Source organism: Notamacropus eugenii, chromosome 5 (genome assembly GCF_028372415.1).
Source record: "Notamacropus eugenii isolate mMacEug1 chromosome 5, mMacEug1.pri_v2, whole genome shotgun sequence".
NCBI classification, from domain to species: Eukaryota; Metazoa; Chordata; class Mammalia; order Diprotodontia; family Macropodidae; genus Notamacropus; species Notamacropus eugenii.
This window is the reverse complement of record NC_092876.1, coordinates 209230675-209240272: the sequence shown is the minus strand read 5'-3', so window position 1 is coordinate 209240272 and position 9598 is coordinate 209230675. Positions and strand designations below refer to the sequence as shown.

At 35.8% G+C, this 9598-nt stretch overlaps 1 protein-coding gene across 7 annotated transcripts in view; it reads left to right on the top strand.

The window, feature by feature from the left end:
* Positions 1-9598, top strand: part of CACNB4 (calcium voltage-gated channel auxiliary subunit beta 4) — a 344733-nt gene that overhangs the window by 111688 nt on the left and 223447 nt on the right. The window lies entirely within an intron of this gene.

The following is a 9598-nucleotide window of genomic DNA, read 5'->3' as shown; positions in this document are numbered from 1 at the left end:
AGTTTGTTTATCCTGCCCCAACTATCTCACAGCATGTCTAATATTTTGTAGCAGCCCTATTTACATTTCATATCTTCAGGCAGCCCAGTTTATGGCCAGCTTAGTTCCTTTCTATTTTGTTGTATGAGAAACATGAGAACATTTTATTGAGCAGTTGGTAGTGTCACCTTGAGAATCACTTAACTCTCTGGCTCATTTTCTCTTTCATCTCTTTTGTGGTCCTTTTAGTACTTCTCCCTTGTCCCCCTGCTCCTCCCAGTATGTAGGAGACAGTTAATTTCAGTTCTTTGGGTTCTAAAAAAATTGAGATGGTTTTTCTTTTTACAGTGTTGTTTCTCATGTCTTATCATTACTATGTGCTTATTTTGTCTTCATGTGTCCTCAGCTGCACTCTCAGACAAGAAGCAAACTTGTCCAGGTCCTGTGACCCCTAACACAAATATTTCAGAGAGCATAGGGTAACATTGAAAAAGGTGCTGAGGATATTCCTTTTATGGGACTTGTGGCACAGCATCACCATTGTCTAGACCTTTGTTGTTTTCTGTGCTTAAGACTTCTGGCAGCTTTCAGCATAGTCATAGAATGAGACTTCCAGAGAATGTATAGCACAAAGGAGCACAAAGCTGCTTAAGTAACCAGACTCCTGGACCTACATTGCTCTGCCAATAAAGAAGTCTCACGTGACTCTATTATTTATCAAGAAAATCACCTGCGTAATCATTGCATAAGTACAAGCTTAGGAACAGCAAAGACATTGGATCTACTGGTATTTTTCTACCATGGACAGGCAGCCCAAGAGCAGGAGGCAAGTTAATGTTCTCCTTAGGACTGTTGACAGTGGCTGCTACTTTGTTTGCCTTTAGGTGCCCTAAATGTAATAAGATAATTAGTCTGGGGTCAGTCCTCAGCTAGTGGAATCTTCCTCTCCTGTTCTCATCAAATGGAGGCTGCCCCCCAATTCAACTGTCTACCCATAGAGAAATACAGGTCTGTAAGTTGTTTACTCACAAATCCTCTTCCTAGTCTTGGCAAACTGATAAACTTGAATGGAAGAGTTCTCTGTGAATGACCAACTCAGTGAACATTTATTAAGTTCTAGCTATGTGTAAGTCACTGGCATGAATAAATAGGAAGAAAAGAATTACTACCCCTGGGGAAAAAGGCCCATGACCAAGTCTATAACTTTACTTGGATCCTAGTTTGCACTTTGCCATTTTTTTTTAGCCAGGACAAGATTGCTCCTCTCTAGCTCCAGCACTTTATTCATTAGTAGGTATCGGATCTCACCTGAGTAGGATATGATTTCCCCCTTTTCACAGACCTCTCAACATTCTCTTAATAATAACTGACTTTGTGAAAGTGAGTGCAAATGGCTAGGTCAGACAGATGGTTTGAGGTGGTGGAAAAACAGGATAGGGAGCTCGTTAGAATTCTTTTCAGCTGTGTGGTTTCTATTTAGAGGGGCAATCCAATAAAATGCTTTCATATTTCTCATACAAAAGAATAGAAAAGAATTAAATTAGCCATCAAAAGGGCTGACAACATATGAAATGTAAATCAGGCTGCTACAAAATACTGGACATTGCTGTGAGGTAGCTGGGGCAGGACAGTAAAATGGGGCAGGATGAGTAAAAGGAGGCTGACAGAAAGCTAGATTATAAAAAATGGGGAAGATGTTAAACTTGGAACCAAGGAGCCCTGGGTTCCAGTTCTGCCTCTGTCACTTGCTGAGTATGTAACTCCTGGCAAATCACCTCACCCTTTCCAGCTACATTTTCCTTATGTGTACGACCTACTTCATGAGAAGGAAGGAAATAAACATTTATTAAGCTCCTGCTCTAACTAAGCACTTGGGCTTTTGGTAGTGCCTCCTTGAGGATTATCTTTCTGACTCATTTGTCTCTTTAATCTCATTTCTGATGCTTTTTAGTATTTCTCTCCCTCTCCAACCCCTCCAATTCTCCCCCCCCCCCCCCCCCAGTGTGTGTAAGACAGTTATTTTCAATGCTTTGGGTTCTAGAGCTAAGCACTGCTACAAATATTATCTCTTTGACCTTCATAACAACTGTATGCGGTACATACTGTTGTCATCTCCATTTTACAATTGAGGAAACTGAGGCCAAAGTCACATAGCTATCACACATCTAAGACTGAATTTGAACTAAAGTTTTCCTGACTTCAGGTCCAGCACTCTATCTTCTGTGCCATATAACTACCTATTGGGGGTTGTGATATTCAAATGAATTGATATATGCCAAATACTTTTCTTAAAGTGGTGTATAAATATGACTTGCTATTATTATTTCCCTTTCCTCAGACCATGCCTGCACATTTATTCTTTCTTCTGGCTTAGTTTTTGACAGCCTGCTGTGCTGTGCTTCTTGTATATGAGATGAGGCACTTCTATGCTAATGGAGTCTTGTTTTGACAGTTCTGTTCTATGTTATTGCAGAAAGGGCATGTTTTTCCCCAAGTGGGCTTCTCCTCTCTAGCACCAAGATTCCCTTGGCAGCATCAATGAGAGTCATATACATTTAAGTTTTTCAAGCTTGTTTCTACCACTTTGTAGGGGTTCAAGTGAAGTTGGGTAGGCAATCAGTCAATCAAGAAACATTTATTGAGCAACTATGGTTTGCCAGACACCATGCCAGCTGCTGGATACAAATACAAAAAACTCAGTGGTCAGTGCCTTCTATTCTATTGGCATTTACATGTGCAATTAGTTTTTCATGACTAAAGATGGTGAGAGCATACTGAACTGCAAAGTCCATGAGGATAGGAACACTGTCTTCTAAAGTTGTTATCTCTTTCAGTGCCTAATGAAGAGTCCCGACTATAATAAATGCTCAATAAATATTTGGTGAATGAAATACTTCATAGTGCTCTGTATACAGTAGGTACTTAATAAATGCTTGTGAAATGAAAGAATGAATGAGCGAATGTGACAAAACTGAGGGAACAGGAAGGGAAATATCCTATTAGAAAGCTGTCAAGTGGAATATTTTTCCCTTTTTCAATAAGGCCCCCTATTTACCTAGAAAATAACCCAGATTATAACAAAATATACTTTAGGAGTACCACACACATGGTAGCCTCATGAATTTAAGTGGATTGATGTGGTATAGTATCTATGATATATGTATATATATATATGTAGCTATGATATATTTACCCAACTAGACATCTTGCAATTAAAATTGGAAGGAGGTCAATCCAGGAAGGGTCATAATTTAAAAAAATACAAAAATAGATTTTGAATCTCAAAGAATCTAGAAATTATCTAAGTCAACTTCATTTAATAGATGACAAAATTCAGGTCCAGCAAGATTTAGTGATTTATCCAAGGTTACACAGCTAATTGGTGGGAGAGCCAGAACAGGAAACTAGGTCTCTGGGCTCCTAATCCACCTGTTTTTATTTTTTGTTTTTCCTAGCATCATGCATTATAATTCAATGACACTCTCTGATTCTTGTATTGATGACTGATTTCCCTTATGTTGAATTGTCTCAGACTTCTCTCAGTTTTTTCCTTGTGCCTGCTTTTTGTAGTTTTTCTATCTTTTAGCCTTTTTTGGCTATATGACCATTTTTCCATTATGTTCTGGATAAATGAATTCCTTGGTTAGCTGAATTCCAGCAAGGTGAGATATTACTATGTTCTTATTCTGAATATCTCTCAAACTATATATATATATATATATATATATATATATATATATATATGTATATATATAATGTATGTATGTATGTATGTATGTATAAAGCATCCCAGCATTATGAAAAGTGATCTGAACTTGGAACCAATAGAAACCTCATAATCTGCTTTCTACACTTAACTAGCTCTAAAACTTCAGTTTCCTCATCTGAAAAATGAGAGGCAATGACACCTGTAGTACCTATTTATCTACCTACTGTGGTTATCATAACAATCAAATGAAATAATGGATATAAAACAAGCCCGTAATTACTACACAGTAATACTGCTACTGTAATCATTATTATTATCCTGATCTGGCTACTTACTACTTATCTGACCTTGGGCAAGTCATTCTGGTTCTGTGGACTAGATCATCACTAAGCTCCCTTTTGACTTTACATCTTATGATCCTACCCTCTCCTGCTTAAATGGCCCCCTCTTGAATCCCCATGGTACAGTGCATAATGTGTCTTGAATTTCCTTTAATTGGAACAACTGTGAGTCATGGAAATGTTAACAATCACTCCCACTTGAGAGCAAAAAGCACTTAGTCTTAAGGCAGCATAGTGTCATGAACCCAAATTTTTCATGACATTTTAGCCACCCATTGTGAACATCATCAAAGAATTGAAAAACAAATCTGTGGTTTCCTTATCTCTAGTTAAGAAATGAGATGATGTTCAGCTGTTTGCAAAAAAAAAAAAAAAAAAAAAAAAAGGAGGAGGGGGACAACAATTACTATGAAACCCAACTCCAACCAGAACTCTGCTGATTACCATGGCAACCTGAATTCAAAATAGGAACATAGGAAGCTCCTCAGAGCAAGAAAAGCAAGTTCCAGTCTTTATGAAGTTAGGGAATACTATAGCACATACAAAACAATTTTAAAAATAGAAGTTTTGTCCTAACTTGCCATTAATAATTTTAATCCTGCTGTGGTACCACATTCCTAAATTATCTCTGAATCTCTGAAAGAGAACTCCATACCTCCCTAATTGCTGACTTTGCCATGGAATAGCTAATGTTTCACTTGGCTTCTCATAACAGATGCACTATGTATTTTTGACTTTTCTGACTAATAATAATTAGTAAGAGGAGAGAGCAACTGTTAGAGATGGTATTCCCAGGTTAGCAAGTCAACCTATTTTTAGACATGATTTCAAGGCAAAACTCTTGATCAATTATATAATGTGCAAAATGTATGTTATTACCTATATCGGGAGTCCTAATGGGAAAGTGACTTGCCCAAGGTCACCCAAATAACAAACAGTTTAGTTTGTAATTAAACTCTGGTCCTCTGACTCCAAATCCTGTTCTCCTTTTGCTGTCGCGTTTCTCCTTATTGAGTGCAGGAGTGTGAAATAAGACTGCAAAGACAGTGGACCCAGGGTGTGGAGGTTTTGAAGGCTAATCTAGGGAATTAATTTCTTTTTTTGTGACCATTGAAGAATCATTGAAGTTTCTGAGCAGAGTAGTATGATTCTCCCCAAAAGAGAAAATCAAAAGAATAGCTTGAAGACATGGGCAACCAGATAGAATGGGAAAATTCATATTTAGGGTTTTAGAATTATATAAAATATCCTTGGGAGCAGGGCAACCTCCAGTCCAGGGGGTAAATAATCACTTCTATGGGTTCTTCTCTTCCCTTCTTCACTCTCAGTTAATTTAAATCCTGTTTTATTGCTTTTGTAGGCTTTTAATCAAAGTTAGATATTTCCTTTCTGAAGTCCAATTGCAGATCCTTTGACACATAGACATATTGAGAGCTAGATATTTCAGAGTTTATTGTCTAGGATATAGGATGCCCAAGACATGTAAAATGTCAACAAAACAATGCACCAGGGTATGTTATATGTTGATTAATTGAAAAGAGCGATCCAATAAGTTATATCTACGTCGTTAAGAATTTAGGGAGGCAGTGTTGCAGTAGAGTGCTGAATTTTCAGTTCAAAGACATTGCTTTCTAGGCACTCATCAATAAAATGAGACCAGTACACTTTCTACCTCATGAGTTCTTTGTGAACTTTAAAATTGTATATAAATGTGAGTAATTATCATTTAGAAGAAAGACAGGATGAGCTAGTAAACACAGTGCTGCACCTAGAGTTAGGAAGATCTGGGTTCAAAGCTTTCCCCTAACATTCTTAACGTTACAACAATAGGCAAACCACTTTATCTGAGCATCACATTCCTCATATGCAAAATGCATATGATAATAGTACCTATAGGATCTACCTCACAGGGTTGAAGTGAGGCTTGATGACATAATGTAGATAAACTGTTTTGTGAACTTTAAAATGTTGAATAAGTTCCTCTTATTATTATCATTTCATTCTTATTTTTTTCAGTGGGGTTCAGATAGAAATGATCGTAGGACAAGTTGCTCTCCTGTTATCATTTTCTTATATTTAGTATTCTAGGGATGATTCTGTAGGTAGATAAAATAACTTTTTTGTTGTTGGATAAAAGTATTAGAATGTAAGCTCATCTTCTGTAACCTCACTGAAAGTATTCTTGGTACCACTTTGGTAGCAGACAGGATGAAGGGGGTACTTCACCTTGTTCTATATGATTTTGATCTCTTTGTCCAAGTCACTACTTTGAAAACTCTTTTTTGTTGTTGTTCTAAATCATTTGGAAAAATACATATCCAGGAGGGCAACACATATTAAAAACATTGGTCTTGAGTTTTTATGAGTCTGTTTTATGTTTTGATAACTGTGGTCAGTGGTTTGATCTGCTAAAAATAATCCAGTTTCACTATGTCCAAAGGGCTATGAAACTGTTCATACCTTTTGTCCCAGCAATATTGCTACTAGGTCTAAGTCCCAGAGATCAAAGAAAAAAGGACCTATATGTACAAAAATATTTGTAGCTGCTCTTTTTGTTGTGCAAAGATTAGAAATTGAGAGGATACTCATCAATTGGGGAATGGCTGAACAAGTTGTGATGGAATACTGTTGTGCTATAAGAAATGATAAAGGGGATGGTTTCAGAAACTCTGCTCTGATTTCAGAATGCCATTAAGTACAGCTTCTTTCCACAACCTTCTTCATAATATCTTTATGTTTGGTGTATCTTGCTAGGAGACGTAGTATGTATAGGTTGTACCTTTATCCACTGGCCTAACGTGACCTTTGGATTCAAGCTTGAAGTCCCCAATCTCTATCTTTCCTTGTTGTATGTTAAATATTTTGTACTTATTGAATCCAAAATGTCATTGGAGAATGGTTATGTAAGATGAAGGAAATATTTAATTTGTTTGTGCATATATCAAGTAGTTAATAAGATATTTTGGTTTTTCTCATTTATTTGGAAGCCATATTAATTCCATTTATAGGAGAGATAATATTGAATTTAAGGCTAAGCAGTACCATGCTGGATTTTGACAGACTCCCTGACAATTGCTACATTTTCTATGACTTGTTCTTGACATTATTGAGCAAGTGGCATGTTTTAAAAGAGAACCATTTTTCATGTGGACATGAATATTCTAGCATTCTCATTATACCTTTTTTCTTCTTTACATATTTACAGGATGTAAAAACTATGAAATAGTAAAGGCAGTCTGCAAGTTATGAGACTTTTGAATAGCTAGTTGAATAATGTCCAAAATATTAATAAGTTGCTTTTCCCCCTTCTGAGACTTTTTGGCTTACACTTTTTGCTTGACAGATAATATATTATTTTCATGTAAGTATTTATCAATTGCTTTCATGATATTAAATGCTTAAAATAAAGTATGGATATGATTTGAGGAGGTCACTCATGTTCTCATCATTTGATAGTAGATATACGATATTAGAGGACACTAGTAAAGTTATTTGCTAGTTATTCTTATACCACAAAGCATTTGAGCTAATAATTATGCTTTTTGTTTAGCCTACCACTTTCTAGTTTCGCAGGGAGCCTAGCGTTTCAGTCAACTCCCTTAATGTAACTGTTTTGTAGTTAATTATATTCATCATTTCCTGTTTTCTCTTTTGATCTAATTTGTATTTTTGTCATGTTGGAGGTCTTGTTACCATAAAGATAAAAAAAATGTCAGAAATGGAGTCACTGCTGGCATACTTTCCACAGCACTCCCAAGTGCTGCCTGAATCATATTAAAATGTAATTGAGAAATATTTAATAAAAATAAATAATGTATAATAAAACAGAGATAATATTACATTTTACAACTAAGTCTACATGTGCTCCGCAGGGATTCTTATCTATGGAATAGTGGCCTGGGTTTCTATTTGAGTTTGATGGTGCTGATACAGATAACGAAATTTTCTAGCTCCTTTTTTTTCAGGGCTTGTCTTGTCCCTGATTTCCTTATTTCTCAACTTCTTGTAGCAATGTTTTGGTGGATGTTCAGTTTTTTATTTTGTTCTTGGTACTGCTTTGACTCTTTGTGTTGCCTTCACCTTTTAAATTTTGCTATAAATCTCAAAGGGAATCTTGTATTTTTGACATGGTATGCTTTTATTTTCTGGATTCCTCTTCGCAGGTTTCTTCTTTGCAGTCTTTAACTGGGCAATATGGCATTCAAATTTTCTAGTAAGTGTATTACCTATTGATGTAATCAATCAATGTAATACTACCTATTGATGTAATCATCCAGAGTCTTTTATCAAATCTTCAAAAGCTCCCTCCAGTCACGTCTGCCATGTGGTGTTCAAAGTTTGTTCTTGGGGGTTGTTATTCTTTCCTAGCTCTACTTTTTGTCCTCTGGCTTTTTACCATGGCATTAGGTGACACATTTATTGTTGTATCATGGTCCTAAAATATTTTTTCATTTTCTGTCTAATTCTGTGGGAGAAAATGTTCATTCATGATGGTCATAGCAGAGAAGTTTTTTAAAAAAAATTTCTTTGTTTTGGCATAAATGATCTGCCTGTGGATTCATGCAATCATACTCAGAAAGAGCCTTTCTAACTTGTCTGCCCATTTCTTTTTCAAAATAATTTGAGACTTTCATGCTGTCTTACATCTCTCTGACAATTATAATTTCTAGTGCTTTGCATTAACTGAAGACTTTCAATGATCTCAGGGTCTTCGAATTTTCCCTCCTCAATTTCATTTCTTCTTTAAAACTTTTTTAAAATTAAATTTTAATTTTTTTTTGATGAAAATTCACCTTTCTTTCTACCTTTGGAAAGAAAAACAAAATCCCTGTTACAAACATGTATAGTCAAGCAAAAGAAAATTTCCTCATTGCCCATATCCCAAAATGTCTCAGTCTATACTGGGTTACTGTCTCTCTATCAGGAAGAGGGTAATGTGTTTCAACAGCTCTCCGAAATCAGAACTGGTCATTGCTCAGAGTTCTAAAGTCTTTCAAAGACAAAATTATTGCCTTTACAATAATGTTTGTTACTATATAAATTGTTCTCTTGCTTCTACTCACTTGCATCATTAAATAAATCTTTCCAGATGTCTCTGATCATTTTTTACAGCATAATAGTATTCCGTCTCATTCATATGCCATAACCTGTTCAACTATTCCCTAGTTGACGAGTACTCACTCATTTTCCAATTCTGTACCACCACAAAAAGAGCTGCTATAAATATTTTTGTACAAATGAGTCCTTTTCCTTTTTCATTGATTTCTTTGGGATATGGAACTAATATTGGTATCCTTGAGTTAAAGGGTATGTACAATTTAATAAATTTGGGGGCTTAGTTCCAAATTGCTTTCTAGAATGGCTGAACCAATCCATAATTCCACCAACTGTGCATTAATGGAGTTGTTTTCCTGAATTCCCCCCCCATCAGGATTTGTCATTTTCATTTGTTGTCAATTTTGCTAATCTGATAGGTATAAGATGGTACTTCAGAGTTGTTTTAATTTGCAATTCTATAATAGTGCTTTAGAGCATTTTATCATATAGCTATTAACATATTTAATTTCTT